This window comes from Apus apus, chromosome 2 (genome assembly GCF_020740795.1).
Source record: "Apus apus isolate bApuApu2 chromosome 2, bApuApu2.pri.cur, whole genome shotgun sequence".
Taxonomy (NCBI): domain Eukaryota; kingdom Metazoa; phylum Chordata; class Aves; order Apodiformes; family Apodidae; genus Apus; species Apus apus.
Genome location: NC_067283.1, coordinates 153,177,503 through 153,201,542, shown reverse-complemented (window position 1 = coordinate 153,201,542; position 24,040 = coordinate 153,177,503). Strand labels below are relative to the sequence as shown.

General features: G+C 47.4%; 1 protein-coding gene across 3 annotated transcripts in view; it reads left to right on the top strand.

The window, feature by feature from the left end:
- Window positions 1-24,040, top strand: part of SLC45A4 (solute carrier family 45 member 4) — an 88,422-nt gene that overhangs the window by 7,810 nt on the left and 56,572 nt on the right. The window contains exon 1 of one of the 3 annotated variants that reach the window (XM_051612473.1): window positions 15,852-16,064. The exons of 1 other annotated variant lie outside the window; for it this stretch is intronic. The gene's annotated coding sequence lies outside the window, so the exon portion shown is untranslated. Of the gene's footprint in view, window positions 1-15,851; window positions 16,070-24,040 lie in introns of those variants that run through there. One more of the 3 variants, XM_051612474.1, reaches the window with a different exon arrangement.

Genomic DNA, 24,040 nt, shown 5'->3' with positions numbered 1-24,040 from the left:
GTGCCTGAAGGGGCTCCAGGAAAGCTGGGGAGAGGCTGCTTACAAGGGCATGGAGTGATAGGACAAGGGGCAATGGCCTTAAACTGGAGCAGGGTAGATTCAGGTTGGATATCAGGAAGAAGTTCTTTACAATGAGGGTGGTGAAGCACAGGAACAGGTTGCCTAGAGAAGTGGTGGAGGCCCCATCAGTGGAATCATTCAAGGTCAGGCTTAACCAGGCACTGAGCAACTTCATCTAATTAAAAAGGTTCCTGTGCACTGCAGGGGGGGTTGGACTAGGTGACCTTTAAAAGTCCCTTCCAGCCCCACACATTCTATGATTCCATGACTCTGTGACTTCACCAGCGCCATAGGGAGAAAAGGGAGGGTTTCCCTCTGCTTCCAGGCTTTGGACACTAAGGTGCACGGGTGGCAGACTGGAAGATGAAAGGCTGTGCCACAATGCTTGTCAGGCTAACAGGGGGAAACTGCTCTGGAGAAAGCACAATGGCTTGAGGAGGACTTCCACACTCACAGAGCCACTCAGCACCGTGCACGCGCTGCCTGTGCTGCCTGCCGTGGTGTTTCGTGAGCTGCCCTCCTAAAGAAAGACAGTCTGACAGGCCCATCTTCTGGCAGCTCTTCCATTTTGGTTCTGAGGCCAGCTGTCCATCTCAAAAAAAGGAAAAGAAAAAAGAAAAGAAAAGAAAAAAAAAAAGCCTTTTCTCTGCCAGGCGAGAGAGAGAACTCAAAGTGCAGGATCAGCAGCAAGAGATGAACTTGCTGCAAGCAAACCTGACACCCTCTGCAACACCCCGGAGACAGGAAACCCAGTTTGTTTGGTTTCACTGAACCCAATCAATGAAACGCTGTGGGACAACACGTTCCTGCTCCCACCCCACGGGCTCATGGGGCTGCCTTGATGCCAGCAGCAGGTTGGAGTCAGCCCACCTGCTAACACACACTGACACACACACTGACACCCACTCTCTCCTCCAGTGAGATCCCACGTCCTCCTTGCAGGCTTGTTTTGGCTCTCAGAAAGGCCAGTTCAGAGCAATCATCCCAGGTGACGGGACATCCCATGGATGTCTCATTCTTATCTAAAGCTCAGGCTGCATAAAACAAGGTTTGGTAGCCCTTCCCTTCCTCCCTAAATCTTCTAACGACGCAGTGGACCTCACAACGTGTCATCTGCCAGGCAGGCACAGCTCCTGGATGCCACCTCACACCTCTCTTTCCACATCCATGCATTTGGGCTGCAGTTAGAGCTTCTGCACTTCTTCAGGCCAAGCTTCTCCAGCCCTGCAGGTTACATCTGCCTTCCACTGTTGCTGAAGTACCTTCCCTGGGCCCTGATCACGCTTCTTCACTCTTGCTCCTTCAGGATACTACCACAGAGATTTTTATTTTCTCCTAGTCTCTGCCTTTTTGTCATCCTTCCCAGTCTGTATCCCTCCCTCCACTGGCTCCTCCCTCCCCATAACATCAAACTCAGGAGCTCACTCCTTGTGACTTCTCTGGCCACAGTGACGTCCCCTAACAAAAACCCCCCAGTCTCCTCATACCTTCTACCCCGTGGCTTTGGAAGGGCTCCTCAGAAACATCCACAAACCAACCTCAAGACAGCCCCTCATCACCAGTCCCTGACAGAAACCCACCTTTGCTGCCAGTACCGTGCTCAGGTTGCCACACAACACCCTGACAAACACCACTTCCCTTCCCCACGTTCCCCTGTTTGGCAGAGCCCACCAATTTTCCTATGTCTCAATCTGGGAAAGGCAAACCTAAGGGTTTGTTGCATGGCCCAGCTTAGCCCAGCTGCAGCTTCTCCTCCTATGGCAACAGAAACCAGGAATAATAACAGCAAGGTGGTGACTCATTAAAACCAATAACCTCAGTAATTAGGCTTACTTAACTTTTCCAATTGTATAAACAACTGGAAAACAAACAAACAAACAAACAAACTCAAGATATCACAGTTTCCCCATATTTTTTACTTTTCCATTTTCTTAACACAGAAATTGTCAATATTGGGCTCTTGTCTCAGTCTAATTTCCTCTCCACACACACAACAGCAAATTCCTAGTGAGGAGAAATGTTTGCTTTGCCCACCTTCTGTTAGTGCTAAAGACTCTCCCAGCCCCTCTTTGCCCAGCTGCAGCCTTGCCTTGGTGCTGACACTGTTCCAGCTGCTGTTGCTATAGGAAGGAAAAAGAAAAAACAACCTAAAGGCAGAATTGTCCAAGTTCTGAGTTCCTGAGAAATCTGTGTCAATCACCAGGGATAGAATCTGGATGCAAATTTGTCTCCAGATCTGATGTTCAGTGGGTGCATCTCTGCCACCCCCCACTGCACTCAGCTGCTGCTGAAGTTGTACCCCAGGTACAGCCTCTTCTCTGCTGCCCCTGCTCCATGTTCCTCTTGAAATAACCCCTGCCTGCCCATTGCCCCTGGTTGGAGGCAGAGAAGGAGGCATGGACCAAGACAAGAGCTGCCCATGGGATGGAGGGTGTTTGTGGGACAAGGAGCCATCAGGAGAGCACTTGGAAGAAGACTCCTGAAGGGCTGAAGGGGGCAAGTGAGGCAAAGAGAGTGGGACAAGGTGGCTGGTGAGATAAGGAGGAGTCCTGATGGAAGAGGGTGGAACAGAGGAGACAAGGAGTGAGGGAAGGCTGAACACCTCTCCTATGGAGACAGGCTGAGAGAGTTGGGGTGTTCAGCCTGGAGAAGAGAAGGCTCCAGGGAGACCTTAGAGCACCTTCCAGTGCCTGAAGGGGCTCCAGGAAAGCTGGGGAGGGGCTTTTGACAAGGGCAGAGAGTGACAGGACAAGGGGTAATGGATCAAAACCAGTTAGGTTAGACATTAGGAAGAAATTCTTCACTATGAGAGTGGTGAGACCCTGGCCCAGGTTGCCCAGAGAAGCTGTGGCTGCCCCATCCCTGGCAGTGTTGAAGGGCAGGTTGGATGGGGCTTGGAGCAACCTGGTCTGGTGGGAGGTGTCCCTGCCCATGCAGGGGGGTTGGATCTAGATGATCTTTAAGGTCCTTTCCAACCCAAACCATTCTGTGATTCTAAATGAGAGAACTGGGCTGAAAAGGGGACAAAGAGACTAAACCAGGAGGAGAGGTGGGCATTGGATCCCTAGGCCTCACTCCCCTTCTCCCTGCATTCTGAGCACACCAAGACCTTGTGTTCAACTTTTGCCTTTTTTTTTTTTTTTTAAATGGCAAAAGATTTCATCTCCCTGCAGCTCCCAGGCAGACTGGCAGCAGAAGTGGCTGCTGAACCAGTGCTTGGCCTGGAAAAGGCTTCTGAGACCCCAGGGGGGAAACTGCCCTGATGCCAGCACTGGGGAAGCTTTAGTGTAGACAAGATCTCAAGAACTTGACCTCCAGGCTTTCAAAGCTGCCCCACAACCTTCACCCCCTGCAAAAAAAAAACCAAAAAAACAACACAATGGGTGCAATTACAGTGTTAAAAATGGAAAGTGCTTATGGAGAGAGATCAGCTTGCTTTGTTCTGCAGTTTTAGGTCCTGCAGCTCCTTTCGATGTAAATGTGTGAAATGACACATTTATGGCAAGATTCAAAAGTAGCCATGGCAACATGATTATCCAACAGTTGCCTATGGAATTGTAAATCCATACAGGTTTCTGGCTGGGAAGATGAAGCTGCCCAGGGACAGGGCTCAATGCACACTGAGCCCAGGCCTTCCATGTCCAAAAGGAATCAGCTCTGGCTTATTGTGCCTGGGAAAAATCTCATCTCTTTGCATCCAAAAATGGTCTCCATGCAGCTGGTCCCACCACCCAGCAGATGCAGCAAGGGAAGCTAAACCAGCTGGTGCCCTCAGCAGAGATGCAGCAGCCTGTGCCTCCCTGCACTCTGCCACAGGGACCAAGGCTGCTTTAAGCAGGCTCCTCTGCTCAGCCTTGCGAGGGAGAGGGAGGGTTCAGCCAGGAGCAGGTTTCAGTTACACCTCGAGTCACTCTGGGGCTGCGTTCAGAGCTTGGCCATGCCAGCCAGCAGGCTGGGCAGCCAATGCCACCCTGCTGGGAGCAGCCAGGGCATTCCCCCACCCACGCTGGGCTTGTGTAACAGCGATCTGGTGACACCCGAGGAAGGGAAGAGCACAGCTGGCATGTCTCCTGCCTGCCAGGAGGGAAAGGCTGTGCCCTTTCAGCCTGAAAACCTTGACCTTGCTGCCCGTCCCTTAGTTTTCCATAGTCACCAGTTACAGGCTGAGCCACCAAGTCTGATGAGTCTTCTGTCCTCTCCCCTGGACACCAGGCAGGCTCCAAGACCTTCTGTCCTCTCTCCTGGACATGAGGCAGGCTCCAAGACCTTCTTGGCCTCATCCCTGGACATGAGGCAGGCTCCAAGACCTCATGTAACCTTGTTTGCACACTCAGCTCTGAGTCCTGTTGTGTCCAGAGTGACGAGAATATCATCGGGCGGACTGTGAAACAACCACAAAGCTGTTATTTAAAGAAACAAGGAAAAAAAAGGAACATGCACCCCAGCAGGGGAGCAGGCCAGTGGGGAGGAAACAGAAGTTTTCAACAGCCATGCAAAGTTTGGCTGAGCTTGGCTGTGAATGAAAACAGGGCAGTGGAAGTGCACAAATTTGTCCTTGTTTCGCTTTATTATTATTATTATTATTATTATTATTATTATTATTATTATTATTATTATTATTATTATTATTATTTTTCATCCCCAGAGGCTTGAGGTGGCTCTTTCACTGAGAAGCACCAAAGTAGGGCACAGTCCTCCAGCAGGGAGGTTTGCACAGCCCTGAGGGGTGGGTACCTGAGGCAGGAGCCCTGGCATCCCTCTGCAATCAGCAGAAAAGCAGGTTGTCTCCAGGACAACGTGGTGAGCAGCTTAGTTGGACACCAAAGACATCCAATGGCAAAGTGCCTGAGCTGCCATATAGGAATTCATGGGGTGGCTTCCTTGGGAGGATGTTCCTATAGTTAATTAACCCCTGATCTTCACTTCCAGTGGGAACATCTCTAGTTTCTGTCTCCAGCAAATACATCTTGTAGCATTTTGCCTGGTAAGATGAGCACAGCCTGCTCAAACCTGGCACCTTCTTCTGCTGCAGATATTTCTTGGGACTGATCAAATCCCTCTCAACCTTCCATCCTGCAAGGCAAACGTACCAAGAGCTCCACCACACTCTTGTTTCCAAAGCTTCCCAGCAAGTGAAATCCCAGATCAGCTGTCCTCCTCAGTTTCTCTCTCTGCATCATGAGGTTTTCCAGCAGAACCTCTTAACCTCTTTACTTTTCCCCAGGGACACTTTTAAATAGTGCTGTTTCACAAGAAATTCTTGGCTTGGGGAAAAAAAAAAAACAAGGCTCCCATCACCCAAGACATGAGGCTTTTGATTTTAAAAGTCACAAATATTGTTTCTTAATTAAAAAAAAAAAAAAAAACACTTTAATTTTCCAAAGCCATTTTAGAAAATTAATAAGAACTATTGCTCTGCTAATTGCTGTTACCCACACAATTTTCACATTGTGTGGCCGTGGAAATATGGGTCGTTCTGCACATGGACTTGCCATTCCAGGCTGCAGTGGATTAAGTATCTGTTTTTTTTGTTAGCTGCTTATTATCACTAAAATAAAGGCCCCACAGCCCTGCCTGGTGCCATGTCCTCACTCCTGTGGTGTGGGAGTGCTGATGTGCTGCTGCCACCACCCAAGCCACGCTGCCGCGGCATCTGCTCCCCAAACTTGGTCTCTGCTGCTTGAGAAGAGACCAAACCCCTCCAAGAGGTGAAGCTGTTGCCTGCATCTCCTGGTTGCCCTGGTTGTGCTGCCCTTTGATCTCTGTTATCAGGGAAGACTAATGGGAGTACTGGAGTCTGAAGTGGCTTAAAGCCATTTTCTTTATTGCTGGATTAGTGGCAAGAGCGTGAAGTCAAGAGCTTTTCTTCTTCTTGCAGAATATGCTCAAGTGTAGCAGCCTGCCTTGCTCCAGCACAGCTAACTGCTTTTATGAATGGAGTTAAAAACAACAGATGCTGGGAAGCTGTTGCTAAGAAGCTGCTTGGTTTTTTTTTTTTCCTGGTGTCCTGTCTGCTCTGGCCAATATAAGCCACCACGCTCCCGAGCACTGCACAGCCCTGAACTCAAGGAAGTGGGCAGGAGAAAGAAAAGCACAGGTTCCCTATCTGCTCTCAGCCTGTATTTAGTTGAGCAATTATACCATTCCAGATCTCCAGTTATTCCTGGCAAGGTTTATTCATCTCATGGGAGACTTTTGGAACAACACGGTGCTTTTGTAGGGCGTGTCAACCACCAGGCGAACGTGCCTTCCAGATCTGATTTTAAAAAAAAAAATATATAATAAAAATGTAAGTAATTGTTTCTTTACAGCTTGGTCTTTGCCTTTCAATGACTCACATTTCTACCTTGTCAGCTTTCAACACAGGCCCTGCCCTCCCTCCCAGTGCTACAATCCTCCCAGATCTCACCCACGGTGCCAGGTCACCCAGGGTGAAATGGTGAAAGACGAGAATCCATTTTGTCGGCGCCCTGTCCAGATGTTCTGCTGACAGGGGCTGCTTTCAAGGGGCTGCAGAAGCTGCAGGCAGGGCGGTCAGAAGGCACGAAAAAAACAGAGGTGCAAAGCCTGCCTCTAATTCATTTACCTAGAGGTTTGTCTGTGGTTTCTTATTTTGGACAAATCCAGAAGCATTTTCGCAGAGACGGCGACAGACCCTGATCCCCAGCGCTGCTTCTGTGCCAAGTGGCTCATTCCTGTTCCAGCCTCCCGGGGTGCAGAAGTGCCCTTCAAAACAAAGAGGGAGAAAGCTTAAACATTCATAAACTTAATTCTCTAATAGTTTTCATGTCAGTGAAATACAACTCCACCTTTTCAAGAGGCTTTTGCGTGTGTGCGTGTAACTTCCCGCTTCGTTCCTCTCGAAAAATGTTTTCAACTTGAGGCAGGGAGCAATTATGGAAAATTTCAGGCTGAATATTTAAAAGTGTGGCCAACTTGGAAAGTAACTGGAAACATAAGGATAGAAAGGAAAAAGTGTTTGGCAACATGGGATGAAAGGAGCTATGTAAGTGGAGGATTCTTTTTCTATTGCAGGCTCTCCTCTCACTGATATGTTAATTGTGTTTTGCCTGATGCCTTGACAGTCCATTAATTTTTTGCCCAATTGCAGGCTGTACAGGGCAGATAAATTTCAGGCTATTATGGGAACACCCTAGAAGTTTGTATGGAAAGGAAACTCTCTGTTTCCTGTATCATCCTTCTGGGGATCTTGAAAGAGTTCACAAAAGCCACTTAAGCAAACTTTCTTCGCTGGGTAACGGAAGGAAAGGAAACTGTGAACAAGCAAACAACACTCAATTCCATGAGACAAGAGATACTCATAGGTCATTAGAGAGAAAGTGAAGTCAATGAATGCAACACACACACACACAAACACAGGAACTATCTTGTACTCTAAAAATAATAGGAATTTCTGCACCTGCACACTGTTCCTGATCCATAAAAATCCTGCCAGCCTGCAGTGAGATGGGTGGTGTCCCTGCAACACAGGAGATCTTTTTGAAGGTTTTTGCAGTTGGAAGTAACATATCGCAGGCTGAGCTGGAAATGGATCATGAACAGCTTCACTTTCTTCCTGTCATTAGCAGCACGGTTGCCAGAGGTCTCCTACAACCAGCTCTGCATTTTCTGTCACGTTCAGATCCAAAGCAAAGGTCTGAACAGCTGTAAGTTTTCCAGGGATCGGTTTCAGGCGCAGAATTCCGAGGGCTGGAGCAAAACACAGCATCAGGTCTGGAAGTGCAGCCTCTGCCTCCAAGCCCAGGGAATATTGAGGACTCCAATTTAAAGGCTTATCCCTGTCTTTGAATTTTATGCCAGTTCTCTCAGAACATGAGGTTGATCCTACGGTGTCCCTTCCCCTCCTGACAACTTCTAAACATCTTGGCTTCAGCTGCATTTTGGTGGGAGATCAAAGTCCTGGAGTGGATGAAGAGCTGCAAGTTCATTAAGTGCTCAGAGGAGAAGATTGGCAAGTGGCTCATCTGGAATAGGGTATTTGATAGAAGCCCACCTGGCAGAGAGACCTTGTATCTGCTTCAACCACAGGAAAATAAGGTGAAGTTTGCAGTTAACAGCAAGGCACAGACCTGTGAGTAGAAATGGTTTGAGGGAGTAGCTTGTTAGCAGAAAGCAGAGCAGGGTGGAGGGAAGGGAGTAAAAGGAGAACAGTGCAGCAGCATCTCTTGTTTCTAGGAAGAGAAGTTCAGAACGAGCCAGAAGGGGTGACATAAAGCTGACACCCCCTATAAAACACACATTACCCTCTCTGAAGAAGAGTTCCTGCAGCAGGGTGCTTGAAGATCCATATAAAAGGACCAGGCCATCTGACAGGTGAATTCCAGGACCATCTATTAAGAGAAAACAAAATAAATTTCAGCTCAGTTCAATGCCCCATAGTCCTGGGGAACTCCTCTGAACCCCTCCAGCCACACTCCAACCACAGCCTCACCAGGTCACACTGAGAGCTCGTGGAGAACAGTGTCGCTCATCAGGGGTCAAAAAACCCTCAAGGCAACACCAAGTGCTCCCTGGGCATCTCAGAAGGGAGGTGAAAGGCTGAGTGAACTATGGAGCCAGAGCCAGCAGGTCTCCACTTCAGGTCTGATGATAAGAAGAAATGGGAGGTGTCTGCTCTGTACCTGCTGTATTGTTGAAGAGAGGATTTCCATCTCCAAAGGCACTTGACTGGCAAGTTTTTGAAAAGCATTTAAGAAAATATCAATTGTGAAAACATATTTTTTTAATATATATTTATTTTTTTCTGGCAGATTCAGCATCATCTGCTTCTGGTCTGACCAAAACCACTAACAGGAAAAAAAAAAAGAGCAAGGAAAATACATGAAACCTTTGCCAGCTGGGGAAAAATAAATAAATAAATAAATAAAAGGACAAAAACCAACAAACCAAAATCGTTCAAATTTGGAGCAATCCATTCAGGCCAGTTCTGGTTTAATTGGGACTGGGAAGGGCCTTTTATTTTGGCAGAAATACAATTGATTACTCGACAGGAAAAATCCAAACTCCTCAAAAACATTTCTCCTGGTCTCTTCTCAAAGTTATCCACAGCAACAGTGCTTCCCTGGGGAGCTTGTTAAACCTCCTAAATAACCTCATTGCCGGGAACTTTCTCTCCTCTCAGTTTTATGAACTTCTTTATCTTAAGCCCTAACCTCACCTGTTCTCGTGGGTGTAAATAATCTCCCTTCGAGGAGTGACCTTCTGAACTTCTTTCATCTTCCTGTTCTCTGGCCCAGGTGAGTGCTAAGATCTCCTTATGGAGAGCACCATCTGTACCCAGCATTAATCCATGGCCAGTCCATAAAAATGGGCTGGGACCTGTTCAAGGAAGAAGGATCTTACTTGCTGTTCTGACATACTTAGAAAATATTTCCTGCTGTGTTTTATTCATGAATAACAGGAGGGGGAAAAAACAAAAATACAAAACTTTTGGACCTACTGAAGCAGCCCTGGGTCTTCGAGGCACTTAGGAGCTTAGTCACCAGGCTCCCCTTGTAAATAAGGGAAGAAGCTGCTGACCTGATAGGATTGCCCAAGTCAGAAGAGCAGCAGGAAAGCTCCTCTCCATTACGTTGCTGGTTTCTTTGCTGCTGGCACAGTGTTCACACACACAGCTCTGCAACAAAGCAGTGTCACCTCCAGGTCCCCCTCCAGCAGGTTGTGCCCTGGGAAGTGTTTGAGGAAGATGATTAAGTTGCTTGAGTAGGAACTGGAAAGTGCAAGGTGTTTTGGTTTTTTATAGGGGTCAGAAGTGAGAACTGGAGGGTGACTTGCCCTGGGAGAGACATTATTAGGTGAAAGGGCCTGACCACTACCTGCCAGTCTCCACAAGCTGCAACAAGGCTGAAGACTATCATGTGACTCAATGTGCATGGTTTATTCAGCAGAAAACTATTCCTTTTTTTCAATCACAGAATCATAGAGTGGTTTGGGGTGGAAGGGACCTTCAAGATCATCCAGTTCCAACCACCTTTCATGGGCAGGGACACCTCCCACCAGCCCAGGTTGCTCCAAGCCCCATCCAACCTGCCCTTCAACACTGCCAGGGATGGGGCAGCCACAGCTTCTCTGGGCAACCTGTTCCAGTGTCTCACCACCCTCACACTGAAGAATTTCCTCCTAATGTCTTGCCTGAATCTCCCCTCTTCCTGTTTTTATTCCATTACCCCTTTTCCTCTCACTACAAGGCCCTGCAAATAGAGTTATGTAGAGTTTCCCACCAAATCAGCTACAATGAACTGACTCACCCAGAGCATATACAACCAGCAGATAAAATGGAAAGGAAAAGTTTGTCCTTTGGGGAGAAATGAGCTTTTAAATCATTTTAGTTATAATGTGAAATTAGACCTCAAGAACAGCAGCATCCAGTATCCAGCCTGTGCCTCAGAGAGAGGGACTTCCTCAGATCAAACACTGCATGAAACTTGATGACCAGGGTGATACTCAGTTCTTGGAAAGGGGAAAAATTGTTGAGCACAGTTCGATGAGTTAATTGCAAAATGGGTGAATTTGTCCATTTTCACCCAACTTTTAGAGGGGGAAGCCTAGAAAAGAACCCTAAATAAACTTCAGGATTTTCCTGGAGATTTTCATTTCCACTCCAATCAGCTCTGGAAACACATTTTATTTTTTTTTACTCAATGTTTAGGATTACCTTCATATGAAACACTTTGGGGTCTGCAGTTTGAGAATTCAGCAATTAGAATAAAAAAGTATTCACCCAGTTTTGGTTTCTCAGTCACAGCTACAACAGCCTGCTTGGGGTTATTCTTAAAACTTGGGTTGCTTAAGTCATTTAAATAGATTTCTATTTCAGAAACAAAATGAGAGCCAAACAATTTCACAATTAAAAGCTCGAGGGCTATAAAACTTGGCTTCACCTAAAACTCAACATTGTTTTTATTATCTTAATCACTCGGCTCTTTACATACTAATTTTCCATCCCATTGCCAACCAGTGCCAATCCAACCTGCTTTTCCCTCACCCAGGTGAGTGTTACTCATGTTTTCAGGGGAACATAAAAAAACCCTGAATACAGTCAGCAAACAGGGCCTATTTTGTGGCTACTCATGGACCTGAACACTGAGTCACAGCTGCAGAAGTCACTAGTTTAGGTGTAGCTCCTTCTGAGAAGTTTCCTAGGATCTTCCAAAAAGACAGACAACACTGCTGGGTTTTGCAGATGCAGTTTTCATGACACAGAGCTAAACAATTTGAAATCCTGTCTATGCCGGGACCCAGAATATGGTAAACACCAATTAGGTATGTGACCGATTGATTAAGCAAGGGGAGAGATGAGATAAAGCCCAGCACGTGGTTGTAACAGGCCTTAGCAAAGAGTGAAACGTCCTCCAGAGGTGCCAGGTCCCACCTGGGGGATCAAAACAGACGTGCCCAATAATAACACCTGCTCAGCCTGAATCCAGCTGTAACTAAAAGGCTGCAAAACAAGAAGGCAGTGAGAGCAGGGATAAATAAAAGTTAACTACAAGTGGGTTTTATGTCTTAGAGCTGTAGGCTAAGCATTTGTGTTGTGACCAGATAAAACGGGGGATCTTATTCTGCACTGGACTAGGCCAGGCTCTCATCTATAAATGAATCCATCAAAAGTTGTGTTGTTGTGAGAAACCATTAAATCTCTCAGGTGAAACTTCAGTAGAGCTGGCTTTCCAGCAGGCTGCAGCAGCCTGTGCAGCCAGAAAAATTAACAGCTCTTTTTTTTCTGTGTTCATCAGTGCAAACTGGTGTCCTGGTTTGGGCCAGGAAGGAGCCAATTTTCTTTCTACTGATTTTTTTTTTTCCCTTTCAGTGAGCACCAGGCAGCTTTCACCTGGGTGAAGGTGAATGAATTCAGTTGAAAATCATCTCAGACTTAAACAGCCTCCTGTACTTCAGCCTTTGGTTCAGGGTTTTGGTGCTTTGCAAACCCAAAACTATGAAAATTGTATCCGTTTTTCAGTTTGGCTTTCAGTAAAAACAGAGAGACCAAAGCACAAATATCCTGGAGCAGCAATGGAAACCTCATAAACATCATGGTCATGATTTAACGTGAGGCAGCTCGGAGGGAAAACTGACTAATCACAGCTCCTTGCCCAAGTGGAGAGAAACAGAAAGAGCAAGTAGCATTAAAAATAAAGAAAAAAATTAAAAAGAGAAGTTCTGATCTCTCCACTGCAAGGGAAGAAGTGACTGGCCAAGCCCTGCCTGCAGTTCTCAAATGCTGTCTAGTCTTTTAACTGCTCTTGGTGCTTAAGTGAGGACTGAAAGCCACTCTTCTTGAAGGCCTGTCTAGTCATCCCTTGTCAACTACTGACAGCACTGGAGCTTAACTCCTCACAGTTTTATTGTCAAGATAATTACAGACCACATCAAGTCAAGAGGCAGGATCATTTTTTGCAGCCGTCAGTACCGCTTTTTTAGCTGTGCAAACCAGGAAAGTAACGACAGGGAACTCTAATTCTTCAAGGCACGAGTTGACGATGAGACCCCTCAAGTGGCAGCAGCAGCAGCAAAGGTGTCTTAGGGCCTCTCTTAGCACCTTGGAACCATGAACTGTTTGTTTTCCACAGGGAGTTGCTGCTTTTACTGCTGGCTGCAGCTGAGGAGAAAGGCAAAGAGACCCTACCCCTGCACTGCCCTGTCTGCTTAGGGCTGTTGCCATTGCTGGAGGGTGACGTGAGCCGCCTGGCTCCAGATGGGTAAACTTTGGGCAACAGACAGGGCAGAGGGCCGGGTCAGGCTCTCTGTGTGCCCGTCCTGTCTGAAGCCGTTTGGCTTCTCAGGATTCAAAGTCAATTTTGGCTGCCACGGGCAAACTGGATGGACAAAATCTGCCTCTCTGGGTCCCCGTCACAAACTCACACGCGGTATCCTGCGACCCAGGACTTGTCCCAGACGAAATATCTTTGGTTGGCTTGCTGCAAGCCTACAGTCTTCACCCACCAGGCAGAAACCAGAGGAATCCCAACACTTTTACAAGGGGAAAAAAAGTACCAAAGGACAAGGGCTATTTTACACAGCTATTAAAGTTCCAGCTTAATGACAACATACATTTGGGGAGGGAGGGAAGAAGGATAAACAGCAGTTTCAAGCCCAGAGCACTGGTTTCCCCTCAGATATTTCGCTCTTTGTGAGAGATAGCCTGGGGATAAGTTACAGGCCAAATATGTGAAAGCTGAGACTCATTTTTCATGTCCTGTTTACAAGTGTCCAGGCTGGCAGACCTCACCTGGGCTCCTGGGTGCTCAGTTTTGCTTCAAGTCTAGCCTCAGGCTTCCCAAACCCATGGCCACTCCCCATTAGGAAACACCTCTAAGAGTGCGTTGTGTCAAACTTCAATAAGTCTCAAAACAAGTCAAAACAATCCCGTGGGCTTTTGTCCATCTAGATGAAGAGGTGCCCTTTTTTTTTTTTCCCCACGTCCCAGCTTCCAAAGGATTTTGGGAGCAGCAGCAGCCTCCTGAGGTTTGGGATAATCTAGGAATCCCCACGTTTCGTACAAAGCAGTTCACACTAGATCTGAACACTGGCAAACAGTCAGCTAAATGCATTATGGCATGATAATGCTCAAACATTTCATTAATTCCTAGCCAGCTGTCCTCTGCTCCCTTTCCCCTTTCATCATACAAACATTTCTCTAACTGTCTGAGGGAGGGGAGAGGGAGGATCAGACGCAGCCTCGTAAAATTCCTTCACCCGCGTTGCCCGCGGCAAGTTATTTCTTTTGACACGCACGTAAAATAATACTGGGGGTGTTGTTTGTTTGCCTTGGCTGGATGGTGAATTTTCATAACGATTCTGCAAGCCAAGTACCTGTGAAATGGAGTAGAGAGAACTCAGGGCAGCTTGTTGTCCTGCCGCCTGGTTAATTACCCTATCTCATTAAATAGGGAAGAGCCCTTGCTCTGATTCCTGCATCAAGACTGACACTCATGTCTCCCCTGCCAAGACTCAAGGATGCATTTCTTTATTATGGGTTAAATATTTGGAGCTGGGTAAGAACCTCAGAGGAGAAGGTGGGTCTGCTTCCTTGGATTATTTTTTTTTCCACCCCCTCACCCTCATGATAAAAAATTGGATTATTATTATTATTTTTTTTAAAATACCAAAATGTTGGGTTTAAGGAAAATTACCCTTCCTGACTGTAGGCTTAGCTGAGGGCTGGTGGTTAAAAACTCTGAAGCAAAAAAAAAAAATCCCACGATGAGATAGATTGGAGAAATATCTGGACACGTTCGGACGTGTCTGGACATGGCTGGAACGGGTCTAAAACGTCAGGGCGACGTAAGGACCACATTTTGTTTTTTCCAGGTATTTTAAAGGGAAGTGCCAACGTATCAGGCGGCCCAGGGTGCCACAGATTAATGGTCAAGAAGCAGCACGTTTTAGAAGCTGGATCTACACTCTCATCTTGAGATGCCTACTCGGTGATTTCAGTTGTGTTCGGGTCCCGTTTAATTTCCACGGAAGCCTTTTTTTCTTACCCCGAGTCATTAGATTTTTCTGCTGCTATAAATACAGGTGTATTTTGCTTCTTCTGTGGAACATGCCTTAACCTTGTATTGAGCTACACGACAGACATTCAGTTGTGACACAACGGATGTTGTTTTACCGTGTGTTACACTGGGCTGTCATCAATATGGGAGCTTTATCTTTACTGCTTGGCTAATTAAGAGAAGGATTTTGCCATCTTCTCAAAGAGCCACCAAGGTCGTGACCATATTTATAAACATCAGTAGAATGTAAAAAAAAAACCAACCAAACCTCCTCGTTTTTTGAACAGACTCGGGAACCTTCACCATAGGATGGTTAATTTAGTGGCTTGTCCGGGATGGCCCGGATTGATAATTGCATTCGGGAATATAAGATAAATGTAAATGTTGTTTGTCGTCGTCGCTTTAGGGCCTGCAATTGCAGTTACTTTATTTTTGTTAAGACCCAAGATCCACGCTGCTTTTTAACAGCGCAGCTCTCCCGTTCTGCCTTCGGTGGGTTTCCCCTTTTTCTTAAGCCCGGGATGCCTCGTGGCTCATTGATTCATTGGCGAGCCGCGGAGAAAGAACTCCGCGATGAAGAAATTTAATCATAATAATAATAATCAATTGGTTTTGGGGGGATAGGTGTTTGTACGGCTTGTCGAGAAGCAGGAACCGGTGACGCTGAAGGCAAGGCGGGTTTCCACGCGCCGCTTCGTTCGCCCCCAGTTCACGCGCAAGCGACGCGCGTGACGTGCGCGTGACGTGGAAATTAAAAGGAACTTTTGTGCTTTGTGCTGAAGGAAAACAAACCAAAAAAAAACCCAAACAGGTTGTACGCCCAGAGCTGTGACTCCGGGGGGGGATGTTTGGCAGAGGTGTGTGTGGGGAGGGGATGTTTGGCAGGGGTGGTTGCGGGCTCGGCGCCCCGGAGAGGAGGCGGAGGGCAGGTGGGGAGGCAGGACGGGCGCGCGACCCTGCGGGAAAAAGGGATGGATGGGGGTTTTTGAGGGGAAAACAGTCCCTTTTGGCGGGCAGGGAGGGGAGGGGAGGGGAGGGCAGGCGAGGACCCGACCCGCCCGCCCCGCCCTCCCGCAGGTGGCGCCGCCGCCGCCCCCTGCGGACGCGCCCGGGCGGCCCCGTAGCCCGCGCTCCCGTTGCCCTAGCAACGCGCCCCCCCCCCCCCCATCCACACACACACACAGGCGGGCTCAGGCCACGCCCCCCTCCCTGCTGCATATTCATGACCCCCCGTGGCGGGGAGGGGGCGGGGAGGGGGCGGAAGCGGAAGCGCGCGCGGGGTTCCGAGGAGCCCGGTATAAAGCGGCCGTTGGTGCCCGGTGCTGCCGCCGCGCTCCCGCCGTGCCCTTCCCTCCTCCTCCTCCTCTTTTCCCCCCCCCACCCACCCCTACCCTCCCCGCCGGCCGCTGCGGGCACCTCCCGGCGCCGCCGCCTCCTCCCCCGCCGCACGGAGCAGGTCCCGGGTGCAGGGGGAGACCCGGGGGGCAGGTAAGGTAAGGGGGGGGGGGGGGACGGGACTCGGGCCTGGGGGTAGGGGTGAGGGGTTGGTGAGCTGGGGAGGGGGCCTGGAGGGAGGAGGGGAGGTAGGGAGAGGTTTGAGGGGTGAGGGAGGGGAGGGGATGGTGAGGAAGGGCTTGGAGTGAGGGAGGGGAGGGGATGGTGAGGGTGGGGAAGGGTTTGGGGTGAGGGAGGGGATGGTGAGGGTGAGGAAGGGCTTCAGGTGAAGGAGAGGAAGAGCTGGTGAAGGTGAGGAAGGTTTTAGGGTGAGGAAAGGAAGGTGAAGGTGAGGAAGGGCTTCAGGTGAAGGAGAGGAAGAGCTGGTGAGGGTGAGGAAGGTTTTGGGGTGAGGGGATGGTGAGGAAGGTGAGGTGAGGAAGGTGAAGGTGAGGAAGGGTTTGGGGTGAGGGAGGGGATGGTGAGGGTGAGGAAGGGCTTCAGGTGAAGGAGAGGAAGAGCTGGTGAAGGTGAGGAAGGTTTTAGGGTGAGGAAAGGAAGGTGAAGGTGAGGAAGGGCTTCAGGTGAAGGAGAGGAAGAGCTGGTGAGGGTGAGGAAGGTTTTGGGGTGAGGGGATGGTGAGGAAGGTGAGGTGAGGAAGGTGAAGGTGAGGAAGGGTTTGGGGTGAGGGAGGGGATGGTGAGGGTGAGGAAGGGCTTCAGGTGAAGGAGAGGAAGAGCTGGTGAAGGTGAGGAAGGTTTTGGGGTGAGGAAAGGAAGGTGAAAGTGAGGAAGGGCTTCAGGTGAAGGAGAGGAAGAGCTGGCGAAGGAAAGGAAGGGCTTGGGGTGAGGGAGAGGAGGGGATGGTGAAGGAGAGGGAGGGATCGTGAGGTTGAGGAAGGGTTTGGGGTGAGGAGGGGAGGTAGGGAGTGGTTTGAGGGATGAGGGTTTTGTGGTGAGGAAGGGATGGTGAAGGTGAGGAAAGGCTTGGAGTGAGGGAGGGGAGGGGATGGTGAAGATGAGGAAGGGCTTCAGGTGAAGGAGAGGAAGAGCTGGTGAAGGAAAGGAAGGGTTTGGGGTGAGGGAGGGGATGGTGAAGGTGAGGAAGGGCTTCAGGTGAAGGAGAGGAAGAGCTGGTGAAGGAAAGGAAGGGTTTGGGGTGAGGGAGGGGATGGTGAAGGTGAGGAAAGGCTTGGGGTGAGGGTGAGGAGGGGATGGTGAAGGTGAGGAAAGGCTTGGGGTGAGGGAGGGGATGGCGAAGGAGAGGAGGGGATGGCGAAGGAAAGGAAGGGTTTGGCGTGAGGGTGAGGAAGGGTTTGGGGTGTGGGAGGGGATGGTGAAGGAGAGGAGGGGATGGTGAAGGAAAGGAAGGGTTTGGCGTGAGGGTGAGGAAGGGTTTGGGGTGTGGGAGGAGAGGGGATGGTGGAGGTGAGGAACGGTTTGGAGTGAGGGAGAGGAGGAGATGGTGAAGGTGAGGAAGGGCTTGGGGTGAGGAAAATGGGCTGGGGAAAGTAAGGAATGGTTTGGGATGAGGAAGATAAGAGCTGTTGATGGTAAGGGAGTGTTGGAGGGATGTGGATAGAACTGCAAGTAAAGAAGGGCTTATCAAGCTTTCAAGCTTTTGGGTGAAGGAGTTATGGGTCTGGAAAGGTGAGAAAGGGATGAGGAGCTTTGGGGTGAGGGGTATGTGAGGGTGTAAAGATGGGAGGGAGAACAGGAGCTTTAGTGTGGGAGAGATGTGAAGCTGCAGAGGGAGGAAAGGGATGAGGAGAGAGAGTGAGGTGAGGGACACATGGGTGGGAAATTGGAAAGAGTCGAACTCTATGGTGAGGAATTGGACCAAAGGAAATGTGGGGCTGCAGAAGCTGAGAACAGATGAGGACTGAATGGTAGGATGAATAAGGTGGGGTTGGAGAGGCTTGACTGGGATGTTTGTGAATCTTAATGAGGTGAAGATGGGATGACAAAGAGGTTGACAAGTGCCCCTTTTCGATTGTGGTGACTATGCTGGAGGAGGACTTGACAAAGGGACCAAAGATGGCAATTAGTGTAGCTTTTCAGACTATTTAACTTGACTAGTCTGCCATTTAAATAATTTCACACTTAATCTGTAACTTGATCTCAATGCTTTACCATAAAACAGTTAAGTCTCACCACACCTAGTCTGATAGGATGGTGGTAGAGTGCTGGGGGAAGAGATTACTTAGCACTTAACTCTTAAATTCCTATAAAGGCTTCAGTTTTCCTTAAGATCATGTTATCAGTGATTTGCAACTCTAGCCATAATTTAGCAGCTATAGCAGGTGCAGAAACTGTTTGACCTTAAAAAAATATTCTCCCTTTGGGGCAGTTTTATTGCCGTAGTGATTAGCCTGATGTATTTTTTTATGTAAAGAGGAAAAAAAGAAAGGAGGAAAAGGTCTAGCCAAGGCTCTGACTTGGCAGTGGGTGCAGTGAGTGACTCAATGTTGTAGAGTTTGGCTAATGCAACAGATTACAAATGGGAGAGGATGGGAATGATACTGCAGGATGTTGAATGTTCTACAGAGAGGGTGACTTCTTCAGGAAAGGTGTTCCAAGAGGTGGACCTGCAGGGATAGGCAGCACTGTGAAAGAGCAGAGCACAGACAACTGCAGTGTTGTGAGGATTCACAGAAGAAATTGCAGTGTGTTCTGTAAAAACAGCTCTGGTGCCATCTGCATTCACATTCCACTGCCTTGATCAGACAGGGCTACTAAAATAATTAATAAAATGTGGGTTGAGCTCATAGAAGAGAAGAGCTGGTGAATACTTTGTTTCCCTCTAGAAGGCAGGGTTTGTTTGTTTTTTGTAAATACCTGGCAGAAATGGTTGCTGACGTGATTGCAGTGACATAGCTCATGGGTGCCTTCTTCCCCTGTGCCAGTATTGCAAAAGAAAGTCTTCCTTGCTTGGTTTGTTTAATGATTATACTGGATTGCTGAAATGTTCAACAGGCCTAATTTCTCTCTTCCTAAATAAGTAAAAGGGCTTCAGATAAGAGGTTAAGGTATTTAGTTGACACTCAGGCTAAAAAGAAAAGTGCTTTTTACTCTAAATTTGAAAATCTGACACTACCTTCAGCTCCTAAAGTTGAATCCAGTAGTCTGAGGCATCCAAAACCATCTATGGGTTCCCATGTCTGTCAAAGGTAGTGGCAGCTGCTGTCTTGGAAGTGAGAGATTCATTCCTATATTAATGAGATTAAATTGGGTCTTTAAGGGAGTTTTCATGACAAAATAACAATTTCCATGATGTAATGGATGGGATCAGTGGAACAACTTCTATTTTGGTTAGCTGTTTGTAATATCAGAGGCCAGATTACATGGAGTTGGCTCATGCCCCTCTGAGCAAGTAAATGATAGCAGTTCTTGCACTCAATTATGTATGACTGAGGCATCTTCTGTAAAATTGAAAACTTATGGTTCTGTAGATAACCCTCTTGTGTGATGTGTGTAACTTCTGTGGGAACCTGCTGCTCTTGGGGAGTTTGTCATGGAGAAAGGAATGAGTAGTATCTGCTGACATGATCTTGTTTGGATGCTGTGGAGACTGCTTGCAATGGAAAGCAGTCCTCTCCCTCAAAGCAGAAAATCTGTTTTAGATACACTTGTACTGCTTCAAGCTGCCAAGGGAGGATGTCTTCTGGAGGTGTCCTTCATTTGTCATGAGAAGGTGGTTGGAAGACTTGACATAGCTGGTGAACTTGCTGCTCCCTCTGTGTGGTGTTACAACAAAACTCAAAGTGGCAATTTTCCACTTGTGTTGCCCCACTGAAATATTTACATGGTTCCAGTGAAATGTGGTGTAACTCTGACACAATCCACATGGTTTTATGGCTAAGTACATGTGACCTGAATGTTTCAAACTCAAGTCAATGTGTGGCCTATTTGGGGAGTTTTCTGAAGCAACTGCCTTTATTCAGTCACGTGGAAATACAGGCTCTGAGGAGCTTAGAGAAAGCAGGTTGAATTTGCAACAATCTCACAAGGCTGTGACCTCAGAGGTTAATTACCCTTAAACTTACTGCAGTCCTGGGTTCACTGACAGCTAGGAAGTTAGGGCTTGGTAATGTAAGATCACTCTGCTTGCGTGCTAAGGCTGAAACGTGTGGACTCTGCATCTATCCCTGTATAAACTTGTTTTAAATGGGTAATTTCTAAAAGCCATGGGACTGCTAACACTGGGTGGTACCTGGAGAGTGTTTCACCAGTGAACTTCGTCTAATGTTCAAAAAACCTTGAAGTAAAAGTGTGTTGCCAACTGAGTAGCTTAGAAAAGATGCTTAACATTCAACAGACATCTTAGAATGCCTAGGAGAGCAGGTGATGGCTGAAGTGACCTGCTAGGTGCTAGGTAATGTCTGCAGCTGTAAATACAGTTGCATCTAACAGTTCTGTACTTTGAACAGACACTGTGGTAAGCAATCAACAGTTCTTTTCCCCTATAGCATTTTAAGTTGCCAAGTTTAATCTGTAAACTCTGCCTGTGATGTCCTGCTGTCATTCTTTGTTGAACACCTCATGACTTCAACCTTCCATTCCTAGAGCATGTAGCCAGTTTTACCCACAGTACGTGGGCACCTCTACTTGCATGTCAGGCAAAAACAGTGAAATCCTTTCACACTGCCTGTCACAGAAGCTGCAGCTGGCAATCTGTGCCTCTGCTGTCACTTCTAACAGTGGAAGCCACCCTAAAATACATGCATCAAATGGTTGAGCAACATTAAACATGCAGTTGTGTCATGCTTGAGATAAAAACAAGTTTCATTTGCACTTCAGACTGACTTCATTGTGGTGGTTAGTGTGAAAGCATGCTGACCAGGGGCAAAGCTACTAGAGCTGAAACGGAGCTTCCCAGTTCATCTGCCAGGAGAGCTGCTGTGGAAGCAATAAGGCCATCATGTGATGGAGGGGGAAGCTTTAGCAGCTTGCAGAGGAACTGGTAACATGAAGAACTGTTGTGCTGCATTTTAGTTTTGCAAGGGTCACTCCCATTACCTTTAATACTAGCAAGATCCAAGGCTGTGACCTATTCCAGCTACAGGCATAAGATTCCTCAGGACTCTGCTCACAGTGGTATAGCCTTGTGTCCATTTGTTGCCATTAGAGAAGGCTTAACTGGTTTGGTAACTATGTTGTTGGAGCTCCTGGCCCTTCAAGTTGCAGCACATTGTCAGCCTAACTAAACAGCTTCCATTCAGCTGTGTGGTTAACTTGAGGAATACAGGATGCACTGAATGTCACCTGGCTTAGCATACCAGCACTAAACTGGTACACGTGTTTGAAACAATACTTTTCCTCAGCAGGGCATTACTCCTGCCTAATAACTGCTTTAACGAGTCCAATAAACTTCCTTGCAGAGCTGTGTGTTTAAGTCACCATACAGAAGTGGAAAATACACATGATTCTGGCAAATGTGGTTGCCAGAAGGTTTAAGCAGAATGCCTGCTGCCAGGATGAGTGATAGCTGATGTTTCAGTTTGAAAGTCACCTCTCGGACGGGAGATCCTGGACAGCCCAGAAAGCTGGGCACAGACACTGTTGACCCATGGAGCTCTGTGCTGTGAACTGAAGATTTGACGTGTTGTTGGTGAGTTGCTGGTGGTCAGGTGACTGTTAAAACAGCCACGGTCAGCAGCTTATCAGTTACCCACACATCTTGCACTTGGGTCACAGCCCTACTTGGAGTAACCACCCGAAACTTCCACTGGTAAAGGATATGTCCTCCAGCTGGGACTGTGAGAGTCTCTTTAATCCAATCACTTAATCATTATTGCTATCCTGAATAAGTGAATTACTCTGTTATGCTTCTGTATCTCAATACACTCCCCCATACTCTGCATGAAAAAGAGCTGAGTTCATACTATCAAATCTAGAGCTGGTAGAGTTGCTGGAGACTGAATTTGCCTCAAGTTAAAAGCTAAACGTTGGACATCTCAGCAGTGGATTCAGAGCACTGCAGCATCTGAGTCACAGAGTGGTTTGTGTGCTGTGAACTGCCATCTTAGGGCCAGTGGCACACAGTAGCTCGGCTAAAACCCCCTAGTGCTGGTATTTCCAACAAGTGCTGTAAAGTCATTTATACGGCGACTGGCACGCTGCATTATAACAACTCAGGAGAAGCAGCCAGGTTTTCTCATCAAACTTGCTCTTGGCAAGTGACTCTGGCAAGCATCAGGACACAAAGCTTTTGTTGGGCAATGATTTGGTTTGGCTTAGAAACTGCTTCTGACCTTGGTTTGGCACTGACAGGCATGTAGGCTGCTCAAACATGAATCTCAATACATAGGTGATGGGAAATTGGTCTCTGCAGCGTGGGGCAACTAATAAAACTCAACCCAATTAGAGCTGGGGCAGACTTGCTCTCCAGGACTTCTATCTATGAAGGATATAAGCTATTAAACTGGTCTCACTAGCTTTAGGACACCTGGCTGGCTTGACTCGAAGTCTCTTTTGCAGTGTTATATGAAGACTGATTAATTTGGGGGCCTGAGGTGCTCTGGGAGTGGACTGAGACCTACTTTCTTTGCAAGACTGAAATTGTCACTCAGTTGTTGTTAGTCAACTAGCAAGGTATAAAAGGGTAGAAGTTAAACAAAGTCTAGCTCTAAAGAAGAGACTGAAGGTGCTTTAAAAAAATCTTAGCACCGTGTAAACAGCAGTAGGGAAGCATTACCCATGAATTGTTTTGCTGAACTATATCTGAGGTGGATTTGATCATTGTTTGGGGAGAGCAAGACTGGTGCTTTTAGCAGAGCAGAGAGAGAACCTACTTTCCTCATCTTGTTTTAAATGAGAGCGCTAATGTTTTTGTAACTGAAATTGAAACCAGTGTTATGCTGACCCTGCATATTTTCTATCCTCTGCTGGCTGGCCTGGACTACTTCTGCATGCAGGATAGTTCATTTATTTTGGAGACTTGAAAACAAGCCATTATCACCCTTCAGTGCCAGATAAATAAATGATCTAACTGGGGGCTGAACCCAAAGTGTTGTTTTATAAAAGCACAACTTCATGTCACACTTATCTTCATTCTGTCCTTGAATATGTGGTCAGTCTTCCTGGACCACATCCAGAAACCAGTGGCTTAACCCAACAAGCAATGACTACAGAACAGTCAGATTTTTATGCCACTTAATTTCCTATCATCACTTAGGCACAGCAAGTGGTCTCCCAGAATACACTTAATCTGAGCACTCTTTAACCTGCAACTTGCTTATCAATCATATGAGAGTACAAATAGAGAAAGAGGAGTCAGCTATTAAAACAGTCTTGATGCTGGATCTTTTGCTTTCAGGTATTGAGAGCTTCAGATGGATTTTTTGTTCATGGGGAGGGAGGAAGCATACATGCAGGGTAAAAATACTCCTCCCCTTTTATGAGGGGAATATCTGAACAAGTACACTGAGCTGTGCAGTCTGGCCCTGGGTACTCCCAGAGGAGTGATTTGACAGTCTGAACTATTGCTCCTTGGAGTAGTGTGGCTAGCCAGCTAACTCCCAAGAGTTCAAAAAATAACCCAAAACAAATGCACAACTTGCTTTAGCACTAGCACATCGAGTGCATATGTCCTGTTTGCTGTCTAAATCTATCTGGAGGAATCAGCTCATGCTGTAGGTTTGTTCTTATTCTTTTTCTTGGCTCTTGTTCTGCTTCTAACTTCTGTGTAGAGAGGAAAAAGCCTTATACCTCTCAGTGCAGCAGTTATACTGGTTGTTTCCAGCATCATAGCATCTGTGTGGCTCCTTCTGCCATTTGTGTTGGTAGTTGCAGCCTAAAAGTCAAAATATTTAATTCCTTCAGGGGACTGAAAAGGGTAGTGACTTGACAGTTACCTGTACCCTTCATGTTCCTACAGTTATTGCTGGCCTTACAGTTGGAGTTTTTCTGCTGCTTTGCTTTCAAATCACCTTTCCAATTTGTTGTCTTCCAGGTGTGGTCTGTTCAAAACCATCAATATGCAGTTGCACAGTAGTAGATCTCTCAGTCTACTGGAGAAATGGCATTGAA